The 14,853-nt window shown below is 32.5% G+C and overlaps 1 protein-coding gene and 1 long non-coding RNA gene across 2 annotated transcripts in view; one reads left to right on the forward strand and one right to left on the reverse strand.

Moving 5' to 3' along the window:
- The window catches only part of LOC139494668 (uncharacterized), a 163,820-nt gene that overhangs the window by 77,170 nt on the left and 71,797 nt on the right, over positions 1-14,853 (forward strand). The window lies entirely within an intron of this gene.
- Positions 10,981-14,502, reverse strand: LOC139494669 (uncharacterized). The gene is made up of 3 exons (XR_011657107.1): positions 14,330-14,502; positions 12,481-12,620; positions 10,981-11,208 (listed from the first exon to the last, which is right to left on the reverse strand). It is a non-coding gene; the product is annotated as an uncharacterized lncRNA (long non-coding RNA).

Here is a 14,853-nt window from a genome sequence, read left to right on the forward strand (position 1 = left end):
CAAACAATTTGACATTATTCCATGCTTCAACTATTATTTTTTGAAGAAAAGGATGATGGTAACAAATTTAATTTGCTCATTTTAAAAAGATGATTTAATTAGATAATGGTGAAAGAAAACTTGTAAGATTTCTGCATTTTTTTTTTGCTGAATAGGTGCAATTTGGTAACTGAGTGCAATTTTGGTACTGTGATGTTATATACATATAACCATAAGTGTGTATTGCGAAATAGATTGAAATGTGAACCTGATAGTGATACATGTATATAGTGATAAAGTACTTGGTAGAGTGCAAATGTTTTGATCAGGTTTAAACTGACGCATAAAATATACAGGGGACTGCTGCAGCTTGAATTTTAAAGAATGTAGCCCACATACTTCCAAGTTACATGCCCTGTACATACCTATCAAAGTCATGGTAGTCTCATGGGTTATCGTAATAACTCCATCTCCCCATAAAATCCAATTTTGAACAATATGGGAGCATATTTATACAGTACTAAATGTATTACTCAGACTCCTTTTATGATTAAACTTAGAGAGAGAGAAAACAAAACAGTTTCCTCCTCCTGGGACTTATAAGGTAAATATCTGATATGTGAAATAATCAATGAAAAGATTTGTTGAGAGTTTGCCAAAGGAAGTACAGAATTCGAAGATTGTGAATTATTTGAATATTTTTTTTTTTGAAACTTTTGTTATTAAAGTTGTGATTTAGTCTGTGGGCTACCATAGGCGGATCCAGGGGGGGGGGGGGGGGCATTTTCGTTGGAAAAAAATTGTTGATTATAGGGAATCACTGAAGCATGACTGGAGCGCCCCGTCAGCGTGCCCCCTTATGAAAAGTTCTGGATTCGCCATTCGCTACATGAATAACCGTGATCACATTCAACAGTATAACCAACGTCATTATCACTGTTCCTTGATGTGGAGAATTATGTGACAGATGAACATAAGTAGTTAAGGTCAACCAGTGCACTGGAGATATCCGCATGCCGCATGGTCATTTTAAAAAAAAATCTTGCAGAGGTTTTTTCTGTGTTCCCATGGCTGGACGGAACTTTTACGCTAAATATGTTATCGTTAATTATGATTTTGTGACTTTTAAATGAAGTACCTGTGATTATTTAAGTAATTTGTTTTGACCTCACTGATAATGGAAAGTTGAGGTAGACGAAACATGGCGTCAGTTGTTGTTGTCCTAACTTCGGTAATTTCCGTGGTACAATAAATTTAAAATAAGCTACACAAGTTACCAAAATTTCGTAATTCTTGTTTTTGTAAACAAATAAAAATCAATGTCGTATTAAACATCGAAATTATTCCGATCTGTCCCGTTTTTTCAAGCTCGCGTTGAAACGTTAAATTCGGCCGCCATTAAAAAAATTATCGTACAAGATTTAACGAGAGTGACGAAACTTTTCAGATGGGGCGTGTAGAGAGAGTTATCGTTCTTTATTCCAAAACGATGCTTCTACCATAAGTGCCAGCTAAAGCTGGCATAGTAAGCTTCTCAATGATCAAAATGAGTGTTTGTGAAACTGCTTTATATCCTACCAATTTTTGCCGAGAAAGTGATTGTTTCAAGTTTTTTGATTTTTTTTGATTTTTTTCAAAGTAAATATTTTGTCAAAATTTTATGAAATTTAAACGAGCCAAATTAATTTTAGTCAAGGTGTTTGGTACCATCTTAATTTAATCATTAATTTAAAATAATGTATCGTCTACCTTTGTTCATCTTGTGACGTCATTAATGTGTTTCTTATTTAATTTTCTGCTTCTTTTGAATAAGTTCAATGTTTTTTGTAATATTTCATAAAACTTAACGAGAAAATCAACTGATAATTGTATAACATAAATATGTCGTAAAACTAAAAAGGAAGAAATAGAAATATTTCATCTTACTGTCAAAATAGACAGCTGGTGATGTCCAAAGGTTAAAAACATCTATAAGCTTCAATAGATACATGGAGATATTACAATTAAGTTTTTCAAACCTTGGCAAACTATCTTAAATGCCAACAACCACTCTTTCATTTATTTACAAAGAAAAACAAACACGAAGAAGTCCAAATGTACTTACAATCTCGATTGCCATTTTCATGAAAATTAGTAGCTGAAAAAATCCGGCATAAGGATGACGTCATCGTTGACTTCTCCACCTTTCATTTCTTTAACCTCTTTTGACACCCGACCTTAACATTAACAAAACATCTGATTTGGTCAGATTAGGATATCCCTTACATGTTTAAACATGGCCTTTTGAGTTTGAAGTTACAACCGTATACTAACAGTCGACATGTAAAGCTATATTTGGCTTGTACCACTGTTCCACTGTTCCAATACTTTATCAACACGACGGGTGTCACACGTGGAGTAGGATCTGATTACCCTTCTGGAGCATATTAGATCACCCCAATTTTTGGTAATATTTTTAAAATTCCATATTGATGAATAAAGTATAAGAATAACATATAACCTCTAATCATAAAATGGGGTTTAATTTTGTTTACCAAGCATATTTTATTCGCCTTACAACTATTTGTTCAGAGAGTTTGTTAAACTTGTGTTAACTTCCCTCAATTTTTGCTCAGTTGTTAGTATTCTTGTTTACAATTTGGAAATTAGTATGGTGTTCATTATCACTGAACTAGTATATATTTGTTCAGGGGCCAACTGAAGGACGCCTTCGGGTGCGGGAATTTTTCGCCACATTGAAGACCTATTGGTGACCTTCTGCTGTTGTTTTTTTCTATGGTCGGGTTGTTGTCTCTTTGGCACATTCCCCATTTCTATTTTCAATTTTAGTGTTGTCTGCTCTATGGTCGGGTTGTTGTCGGTTTGACACATTCCCCATTTCCTTTCTCAATTTTATGTTGTGTTTTGTGAACTATTGTTTTTTTTTTTTGTCTTTTTCTTTTTTAGCCATGTTGTTGTCAGTTTATCATCGACTAATGAGTTTGAATGTCTGGTATATTTTGCCTCTGTTTAACCGTTTCGTTCTTAAATTTTCATTATATTTTGTTTTGATTCACAGTGATATCATTTCATTATCATATCTATCATATCTAGTTTAACCAAGGAAAAACACGAAAACTTGAACCTGTAAATACTTAATGCAGTCAAATTGTGTACCTCGTGCTGGAAAATTGTGTAATTCCTGGTATTTCTCACCAAACTTGAACTGAAACAACCATTATAAACTGAATAGAATGAACAATAAATTTTATTCAATTTCCAGTCTTTCAATTAATTGTAAGTCTATACAGTCAGTTACAGATGATGTTAAGGGCATACGATACGGTAGAAATCCCTGGTTGATTTTTCGTTGAAATTTTGGTAGAAGGTCGATGTCAATGTGTAATTTTGAAATATATAAAGAAAAATATACCTTTATGACTTACTTTTTGAGATAATTTGGTTCGATATTTGCATATTTCAGGGGAAAAAATAAGGACTTTTCGAAAAGTAATAAAACTTTGGAACAAACCGTCATAACTTTACCGTTTTTTTTTGTGTTAAATGTTCCCATGATCCATGGCATCATCAACATGCTGTAACAAGTTAAAGGTTTAACCAATTGTTTATTTTTTTAATTTATATTACTATTAATGAAATAAAAATATTGACAATATTTTTGCGTCTATTTCGAAGTGCAGACAAAAGTGGATTGTTGATTTTCTCTTAGAATTTTGGCAGAGCGTTCCTGAAACATTCCTTGATTGATTGCAAAAGAAAACACTTGGGGTCTATGTGCTCAATAAACCTTGATTTTTCTATAAAAGCAATAAACCTTGATTTTTAACGTCAAACGGGACGTTTGCCAATAAGGCGCTAAATTACGTTGAAATAAGTTGTAATCGCAACAACGTTGTGAAATATCCCCGCAGTTCACGACTACGCTGTCATTTTCAGTGGCATAGCCAAGGTTATTTTTCTCGAAAACAATGATATTTATATTCACTATTTATAAAGATGGTTACATGTAAAATAGCATAAAATATTTGCCAAACCTTTATAAATTGTTACATGGATAGAAAAAAGGTATTTTAGTAAATTACTTTTAGAAAAGAAATGTTCGGAAACAAATTTGATATATCTAGAAAAAAAAAATTGCCTCTCTGTTCGACATAAATCCCGATGTAGACAACACAGCTTAACAAAGGTCCCGATATGACAAAATATGAAGCAATTATAAAAAAAAATGTAAGTGGGATAACATAAAAATAACTATATTTGGTATGATTGACAGAAAGACAACTATCAACCATAAGGTCCGTACTGCCTTCAATATTTTATAAAAGCACCGCTGACATGAAAACGTGAAACAATTCAAACAGGAAAACTAACGGCCTACTCTATAGGCATTACATGAACATAAAAAGTATACGACTCACATTTAATTTAACTTAGAAACTGCTCTGAATATGTTGATAAAAGTGAATATTTAGAGCTGTTTCTAGAAAATTTATGTCATAATTATCTCAATATAATTCATTTGCGTTGTAGTATATCATTTCATAGGAAGTAAATTGTACAGCAGTCGATATTAGAACATACCATTGTATGATTCTGTATCAAAAAATAAGTTAACCAAGCTTGTCTTCAGGGTAATTTTTTATTATGGTACTTTGTAGTTATTGACTTATTTGTCTTTTTTATACCTCTAATCTAGGAGTTGATGGCCATCATGCAACACCATTGTATGACCATCCGTCGGGTGGGCCAAACAAATTCTTGTTTCTTATCTGAGAAACTACATCACCGCTGAAAGACTTTGTATTCGGCCAGCAGCTTAACAACAATGAGTTGCAGCTTATGGCATTTTTTCTGGTCTATCAGATACCTAATTTCGGTGTGCCGGTACTTCGATTTATTTCTCTCAATATGGACATAGGGGATAAGCTTAGCACACGAACGGATGTGTTTTATTTTTGGTCTATAATAAGGGGCTTATAACTGTGTTTCCTTAACTGAGAGTTCTTCTTCATTTACATATATATTCACCTGGGTAAAATACTAAAAATGCCGTTAAACTTTTTAATGGCCAATTTTCTTAGCAGGTACCTTTTGATCAAATTCGCGCAATTGGATTATGACGTCAGTGAATTTTCCGCAAATGCGACTACATTTAAAGCAACGTCGCGAAATGTAATCGTTCTGATTATCACCGTCGCGAAAACAACACGAAACGCTTTGAAAACGTTATTATCTGCCCTTGCTACTGTATCGTGTTCCCTTAAGATCGAAATGACCCTTTAAAGAGCGTATTCTACTCAATGTATACAAATAAATGTTGGTTATCAATCGATTTGAGGTCAAAGAAATGTGGCGTCATAAAACTACCTTCCTTGGAAACATACATTTTTATGTAACCGTCGTCTCGAGTTGATAGATATAATAACCCAATATGACAAACTTCTAAATTAGGATAGGCACAATATCTTAATAAAAACACATAGTTAAGAAGGTGATAGATTGTTACCTCGAGGAAGCATTGTCAACTGAGGGGTACAAATCTGCTCTATCACCCTCACAGCTATGTGTTATTTAATCTATTATACTGAATGTTTTATCATTATTGTCTTTTACTTTTAAATTTAAATTGAAAGTACTTAACTATGACGTTAGGCACATAACATCGTAACAGTTATTAAAAAAAAACCAGATAAATAAATCTTTTTATTTTAACAGTCGACGAAAAATTTCCTCCGAGGCAAAAACAAAGACCATGAACATTGACTTAAATTAATTGATGTAAAAATCAAAATTCGTTGTCCTTTAAATCATCGATTTATGATTGGTCTGCACGAGAGGTTGACATTAAAAAAAAGTGTCTCCCGCTGAGCCGTGGGCTAGAGTAAACTATCCACCTCATATTATGCAGTCGAAATCTGGCATTTATATATGAAGTATAATAAAATAAATTATTTACCTGTGGTCACATTCGGTCTTCAGTTTTTGTTAGGTAACTTATGTTTTAAACATGTTAACTCGAACATCGGTAAACTAAAGTTGCAAAAAGTATAACATGTGTGTGTGTGACCGTTCAACCAAATGTAAGACACTTCATTGCAAATTTCACTCCATAGTTAGATTAAATTAAACAGAAGTTAGGAGTAAAGATTTGTATGCAAACATTTCCATAATTGATTACCCTCAAGTTTACTCCCTCAACGTACCCACACAGATTAACAGTTCTGTTATCAACCATTTCAATTGACCAATTCGTGAAAAAAAAACACTTCTTTACACCAACATTCATTAAAAAAAATATTTTTCCATGAAAAAAATCCCAATTTCGTGTAGATTTAATTCCAATTTGATGAATAAAGTATAAGGATTACACTTAACCTATAACCATGAAATGGGGTTTAATTTTGTATACCAAGCATATTATATTCGTCTTACACCTGGTTGTTCAGAGAGACGTTTATCACTCTGAGTAGCAACCTAAGGAATACCGTATGAATTGAGAAATGATACATTCCAGAAATTGGTTACCGCTACAAGCTTTTGAATATCGTATGACTTGGGGAATGTATACTGCATATCCGGATGAAGTTGGAGTTTTGCTGCTAAGGTGATGAAATAAAATATTTCGAGATTAACTAGAACTTTAAAAATCAATTATATAAAAAAAGGCAAAGAAGATATAATTAAAATCTGTGAACGAAACAATGTTTAGAAACATGAATTGCAAGATATGTGTTGGCGAAAAGGAAGGTTCTTTGACATTTTAATGTCAAACAACTTTTTTGCTTAGACACAAATGACGTTTTATTAAACGTCGGAGTTACAGCTGCAAGCTTTTGAATATCGTAGGAATTTATACTCCATAGTTGTAGTAGCAATCCTGCTGCATAGGTGAGTAAAATAATGACACAATTGAAGTTTTTTTACGCCATGTTTTTTTCTAGTGTGCAAATTGATGGAATGCACCGTCAAAGATATATGTATACATCATTGATTTTCCCCTATTAGTGTTTGTTAAATTTGATCTTTTATGAAAAAAATTGTGCAGAATTTATCTTTATTTCAAATAAAGAAATAATATACAAAATTTCACATAACATTTCATTGCATATAAGAAAATAACCATCATTGGAAGTTAACCAATCAAATGTGCACCCCTCTTTTTCATGTGTATAAGCTTTAGTAATCATGTACCCTCAGGTGTCCAAAATATTCTATAGAAACACCAAATAAAAAAAAATGGTGCTTTGAAACAACCAAGATATCTGTTTTTACTGCAATGAAATGTAGGATTAATTTCCTACAACTGTCAAATTCAATGGAATATTTTCGACCCTTTTTCGTATGCAACCAGATGTGACAAACTATGATGATGTGGTATTGCACCTATGTCATGCATATGTTTCGCTCTTCGTGTAATGATCATTTTTTTCACGGTCGTTCGTGCGATCACCCCTTTACGATCTTCTTCAAAATGTCAATAAACAAAAAATTGAAATAAAAATAAACAAAAAACACTTTACTCTTGCAAAATTAACTCCAATTTGATATTTATAGAATTTGAGGGACCTCTGATTTTACCAATTTGATATACGAGAAATTGGATCCTATATTGATAAAAATCTAATAGTTGTAAAGGCCACATACCACAATTAAATTCCTCTATTAGTTCTTTATAACGTTTTGTCTCATTAAAAAGAATGCACCAATTTTTTTTGTCAAATATTTCGTGCGTGTAAAGTACAGTACTAGTCCAAAAATATATCCAACATTCAGAAAGATTGAACTGATATCACTCTTACAAATTTAGCCAATACATATCCATACCCCTATGGACAAGTCAAAAGTTTCCGAAAACTGTAAATATTACATTTTTGTAACTGGCCTAATCACTCTTTAAATATCAAAATTAGTTAAAATACAACATCCAAAAATTCATTTCACCTCTCTTCTTTCATTTTCAACCCCAAAAAAACTAAGAAATGAATGAGGAAGGGAATGAAAAAAAATTAAGAAAAAACACAATTTAATTAAAAGGAACTATATTCGTTGACAACGAAAAGCGGGGTCATTAATTGGCCGTTTCAGAATCTAAAGAATCATGGGAATTTCATTGTTCGTACCCCAAAATGAAAATAACGTCACATCATTGGTTGAATTTCCATTGTTTATGACATTTTTAACCAATCACAACGTTTTTGTGTACACTTAATATTACCCAGGATGCATTAGATTCTGAAACGGCGAATTGTGGTCTTTGGTCAAGACTTTGACGTTTGAAATGTACTATAAAACTGGTCATTGTCATTTTTTTTAAATTTTATTATAGTTAAAAGTGTTTATAATTGATTATGCCATTGATGTCTTGTGAGACAATATGTGAAAGGTCATCACTAAGAAAAAATAAATTAAAAAAATAGAAATACATTTTAAAATTGAGAATGGAAATGGGGAATGTGTCAAAGAGACAACAACCCGACCAAATAAAAAACAACAACAGAGGGTCACCAACAGGTCTTCAATGTAGCGAGAAATTCCCGCACCCGGAGGCGTCCTTCAGCTGGCCCCTAAACAAATATATACTAGTCCAGTGATAATGAACGCCATACTAATTTCCAAATTGTACACAAGAAACTAAAATTAAAATAATACAAGACTAACAAAGGCCAGAGGCTCCTGACTTGGGACAGGCGCAAAAATGCGGCGGGGTTAAACATGTTTGTGAGATCTCAACCCTCCCCCTATACCTCTAACCAATTTAGAAAAGTAAACGCATAACAATACGCACATTAAAACTCAGTTCAAGAGAAGTCCGAGTCTGATGTCAGAAGATGTAACCAAAGAAAATAAACAAAATGACAATAATACATAAATAACAACAGACTACTAGCAGTTAACTGACATGCCAGCTCCAGACTTCAATTAAACTGACTGAAAGATTATGATTTCATCATATGAACATCAGGCACAATCCTTCCCGTAAGGGGTTTAGTATCATACCATCATAACATATATGAGAAGAACATAACCCGTGTCATGCCAACAACTGTTTTTAGTTTATTTACCATTGAACATGCTAATGTCAATTGTACTGTTCACGAGTCTGTTTTTATATAAACCAAGACAGGCGTCCTGGCACACCAGTTCTGAGTCGACAGACAGCAAATCGCTAAAGACAGTTTGTTTTAGGTCGAGAAGCAACAAAAAAAGAATGATTGATGTTTGGTGTGAACTATTACATTTACCTATATTACATATATCTATTTCGTGGCATCCATTTTTAATAGAGGGGCGAAAGATACCAGAGGGACATTAAAACTCATAGATCGAAAATAAACTTACATCGCCATGACTAAAAAAGACAAATAATAGTACACAAGACACATCATATAAAACTAAAGACTAAACAACACTAATAGGTGGAGGAGACCTATATTGTACACATTGTATACGCTTTAAATGTTTCATTTATTTAAGAATAATAAATTGATATTGGGTCACCGGATTAAATTTTCGGCAGAAATAAATTAGTTTCCTTATTTCGAGAATAATTAGAAATTCAAAAATCAATTAACATAAAAAAAAAAGGCCAGGAAGATATAATTAAAATATGTAAACGATACAAAAAGAAAGAAGAAGGTATTTGTTGGCGAAAAGGGAGGTTCTTTGACAAAATACTGTCTATTCAACTTTTTGCCCATACACTGATTACATTGATTAAAAAATCGGAGTAATAACTACAATCGTTTCAAGTGAGAGCTTTAGTTAGCTTTACACACAAGTTTAATCCATCATGTTCTACTAAGTCAGAAATATGACAGTTGTTTCTATTCGTTTGATGTGTTTGAGCTTTTGCTTTTGCCTTTTGTGTAGGGAATTTCCGATTTCAATTTTCCTCAGAGTTCTGTATTTCTGTTATTTTCCTTTTTTAATTGAATGAATTGAAAAATGTATATCCCGTTGGCTGTCGAAGTGTGAATCTTGCTGCTTAGGTGAGTAAAATAATGAAAGCGTTTGCTGTTCTTTCTACGCTATGTTTTTTGTGCAAATTAATGGAATGCAACGTCAAATATATATCTATATGTTTCGCTCATGGTGTAATAGTGATTTTTTTCCGTTCATTCGTTCGAGAACTCCCTTTACCATCTTCTTCAAAACGTCAGTAAATTAAAAAAAAAATAAAAAAATAAACCGCAATACGTTTACTCCTGCAAATTTATTAATTGAAATTGTAAAAATTGGTATTTGATATACGAGAAATTGGATCCTATATTATTTAAAAAAAAAAAAAAGAATTGAAGACCTTGACATAGTACTTCCTTTAAGATGGGATTGGATATTTGACATTCTGTGACACACGAAAAAAAACTATGCATTTTTAAAACCCGTTAAAAAATGACATACGAAACATTTATACAAAAAACTATAAATTAAAAAATCTTCATGCAATATTCTAAATTCATTGTAGTCACCATAATGGTTTCCATTTTTTCTTATTAATATAACTTGATATGGGGTCGGATTATTTTTTGGGCAGATATGTATCAGTCTCTATATATCGAGAAAAAATCGATGTTTTAAAAATCAAATCAAGTCAAGCAAAGACGATAAAAATATATTCTCTGAACAAAACAATGTTTCGAAAAAAAGATGTGTTCAGTACGTATTTGTTTGCGAACAGGAATGTTTTTTGAAAAAAAAACACTGCCTAATCACTTTTTGCAAAGACACAAATGACGTTTTATTAAACTTCTGAGTTACGGCTACACGCTTCTGAATATCGTACGAATCAAGAAATGTATACATCCTACTTGAAATGACGATTCACATGAGATGCTTACCCGGACGGCGCACGCAGCCGGTCTCGATCCTTTTCGAGGTAATGCGATTCCATCAGTCTGTGTTTGCTATGATCGTGCTCAAGTCATTTAAATTGTTCAACATCAGTGAAGTACTATTGCATTTATTTATATCATTGAACAATATATAGGTTAAAAACCACAATTATTGTTTTTTTATTTTATTGATATAATTTGCTGTTCGAAATTTCGGTTAAACTCTCTATCTCTTATTAAATTACGGGTCTGAATACATATTTTCTCAGATTCTCGTCGAATCTACATGCGTTGAACAAAAGATGTTCAAGGTCAAGGTCAGATCGTCTTGGAACTTCAATAAATGTTGTTCTTACGTCAGTAACATCTTTTACGTGGAAACCTGAGTACCCCAAACCTTTAAAATAAAAATTACAAACAGTAGACATGAAATCATCGAACAAAACGAACAAAATATTTTTTGACAATATGGTATACACAATCAACAACAGAAATCGGGTAATATCAAGAGGTCCACTTTCAAGTTAAAATCGGTTCTAGGTTCCATATTTGAGCAGTGGATACTCATGGACTGTTATATCAAAGATGGAATTCTCGATGTCTCGCAAGAATGACAATTAACATGCAATATTTATTTTCATCACCTCTAACTGAAATTGAAGAGCGTAAAAGTTGCTACATTTTGAGGAATTTATAAAAAAATTCTCTAGTATGTCATGTATATTCCTAAACGTGTCATGCTTAGTGTTTTTACTATTGTTATTGTCCTCAAACAATGTCATGTTTTTCTAACACCGACGTCTTTACTTATCTGTACCCGAAATCCACAGGATGTGAATAGATTGATGTTATGTTTTAAATTATCAACTTTTTGTTTTAGTTGTAAATGTCTTTGAACCAGTTTTCAGTAACATCGAGTACTCTTAAATCGGTTCTATAATGACTTTTTAGTTGCTTTTGTATGATTTGTATTAGCATAATCAGCTGAGCTTTTATATGTGTTTTTTACAGTTTGTTCTTTTGTGTTGCTATTGATATTTCAGGTTTTTCGGAATGTTTGGTGCTAGCAAAAATGTTGAACACTGCAACGTTCTGTATTTGCTTGTTCAAAGTCAGGAGCCTGCAGTTCAGGGAATGTCGGGTGTTGATGCATATCAAATTTGTTTTTGTTTTTCTATTTCTATTTTGTCCTCTTTACAAATCAACTGCGTGTTTTAATAAAATACTGTCAGTAGAGAAAAAACCAAGCGTTTCAGCGATCAAATCAGTACTTTTAAACTGTAATATATTACATAAAATTATATCTGTAAATTGTGCGGTTCAAATTTCTATTTTTGTCAACAGGTCAAAGTAAAATTTTTGTCAAACTTTTTCTGAAACTTAAACAAGTCCAATCAGAACGGTACGTACCGACTTAAGTGGACAATGTGCAATGAATAATAAATCAACCATTCACATAAATATATGACTGTCGACATAAAAAGTAAAATGTGGCCAAACCTACTATAAAGGTCATCTTTCATTAAAAAAAGTTTTTTGTTAGTTCCTTGTCATTTATCCTCATGTGGTAATATCAATGAACATCAACTCAAAGGTGATTTCTCATCTAAGCCACTTGTCTTGTCCTGGGGATAACATTAACGAACAGTACAATCTCACTAAAACATACCTCCAATAATTGGTGTTCCTGGTGGAACCGGAAGGGCAGCTTTGATGTTTTGGAAACTTGGATCGTCAATGTTAATCCGACATTCAGGATTTGGTCTCCCAGAAAAAATCAGCAAAGTAATTAAAAGAAATTCCATTTCTCTGTAAAAAATGGTATACATTAATCAAATTCATTTTATGTTACGAAATACCTTTCTTTTTTTTTTTTTTATCGCAAAGCTCTGATTACTTATTCGGATTTGGCTACACTTTGGTTTTTATGTTTTTATCAGCACGTCCTGCGTTTCAAAATAACAAGCTTTTTAAAATCATGTTATGAATTGAGAGCATATGAATAACGGAACTTAAAAAGCAGAGAACTGAATCATCCATGTCCTTGTTTTAAGAGAAACAGATTTGAAAATTTAAGAGGGAAACCTCTCTACACTTTTCTAACATTTAACATTGGCATCTGTACTTGTAGTATTTATTGTTGTCAGAAATAATGGATGTAGGAACACCCTGCTAAGTCCAGTCTGTGTTTTTGTTAAATGGTTTTCTGATTTGTATCGATCTGATAATTAAAAGAATATTCGACTGATTTTTATACTTTGTTCTCATGTTTTTCTGTTACAACACGTTCGCAGGTTAGGATAGGAATGAACTCATATGAACATATTTAACTAGTCTCCGTCACATTCAGTGTGTGCCTGTCCGAAATCAGGAACATGTCTTTTAGTTGGTGCGTTGGTCCATGTCATTCCCCCATATATTGGTTTGATATGAATTAGGGGGTATTTTTATTGATCTCAATTTAATTGATTAGAGTTTTCTTGTTAGTGCCTTTTATTGCTGACTTTATGGCATACGTTTTTCTCATTGTTGAAGACCGTACGGTTGCCAATAATTGCTCTCATCCACTTCATTTGAACTTTTTATTCGGAGATTTTTAAAGGACATGGAAGTTCAGGTGGTACCTAACACTTTCACTAAAATTAATTTGGCTCGTTTAATTTTCATAAAATTTTGACAAAGTATTTACTTTGACCCTTGAACAAAAATATAAAAAAATCAAAAAATTTGAACCAACCGTTTTATCAGAAAAATTACACTGGTTATATAGCAGTTGGAAAACACTAATTTTGATCATTGAGAAGCTTTATATTGCCTTCACAACGCAACGTAATTAAAACGTTTAGCTGATATTACAGAGTTATCTCCCTGTAGTGTTAGGTACCACCTTAAACACGTGGGTCTTTTCATTGATAAATAAGTGGAAATACGTTCCACTGGTCACTTTTTGGGGAATTTCAACTATATCAATATGACTCAATTTTACGTAAATACTATGGATTTTCCTATCCCAGGCATAGATCCTCATAGCCGTATTTGGCACAACTGTTTGGAATTTTGGGTCTTCAATGCTCTTCATTTTTATACTTGTTTGGAGTTCTTACCATTTTCATCTGAGCGTCACTGGTGTGTCTTATGTAGACGAAACGCGAGTCTGGCGTAATAAATTATAAGCCTGATACCTTTGATAACTATTTACGTAGGTGAAATATTGATAGAAATATATCATTATGTCAATATGTCGTTTATGTTCACTCTTCTGTTTTTGGAGACTGTCAATTGGGTTTTTTATGTGCCGTTTTATTGCAATGTCATTAAGGTTCATCACACCTTTCATATCATTTATATTGCAGTTAATCCTTACCTTTGTGCAGTTGTTTTATATATTTGTCTGCATGTTATCCCTTCTTATCAAGAACAATCAAGTAACGAAACGTCTATACATAACGTTCTTATCAATTAAAACTGTGTGTTTTCTTTTACAGATACAAACTTATAAAACTAAATGTGTTTCTTACCTTTGTATGTCGGTAATGGACTGTGATGTTAAATATACAATAAAGAAATCCCTTTTATACAAGCAGACAACCGGGCAGTGGCTACCGGACAAGTGAACTTAAAAAGTTTAGATAGCACGTACATGTATATATTTAATTTATAATGAGATGATCGAACTTTCTCACAACTAAACATTTTAGAGGCTCTGAAGGGGGTCTTTCATTTCTGTACAATGAAAAATTCCAGTTTTAAAACAAGTGGGTGGTAATTTAACCTTATGGTGAAAAAAGATAAAACTTATCTAAAGCAGTTTATATAACATGTACATAAATAAATTTGAATTACGATAATTTTATCATACTATCTCAATAGTTGATATGAGGGTTTGCACGGGGTTAACATAAAAGAGAGTTATAGGCAAATGCTGGAGGAAAATAAGTCTAAACATTGTAAAGGATGTCAATCAGGAACAATAAGGCAAAGTATGAATAAAAAAAATATGGAAAAAATACTTATAATTTTAGAAGAACATAGAAAAATTGCT

The sequence above is a fragment of the Mytilus edulis genome, chromosome 11 (genome assembly GCF_963676685.1).
Source record: "Mytilus edulis chromosome 11, xbMytEdul2.2, whole genome shotgun sequence".
NCBI classification, from domain to species: Eukaryota; Metazoa; Mollusca; class Bivalvia; order Mytilida; family Mytilidae; genus Mytilus; species Mytilus edulis.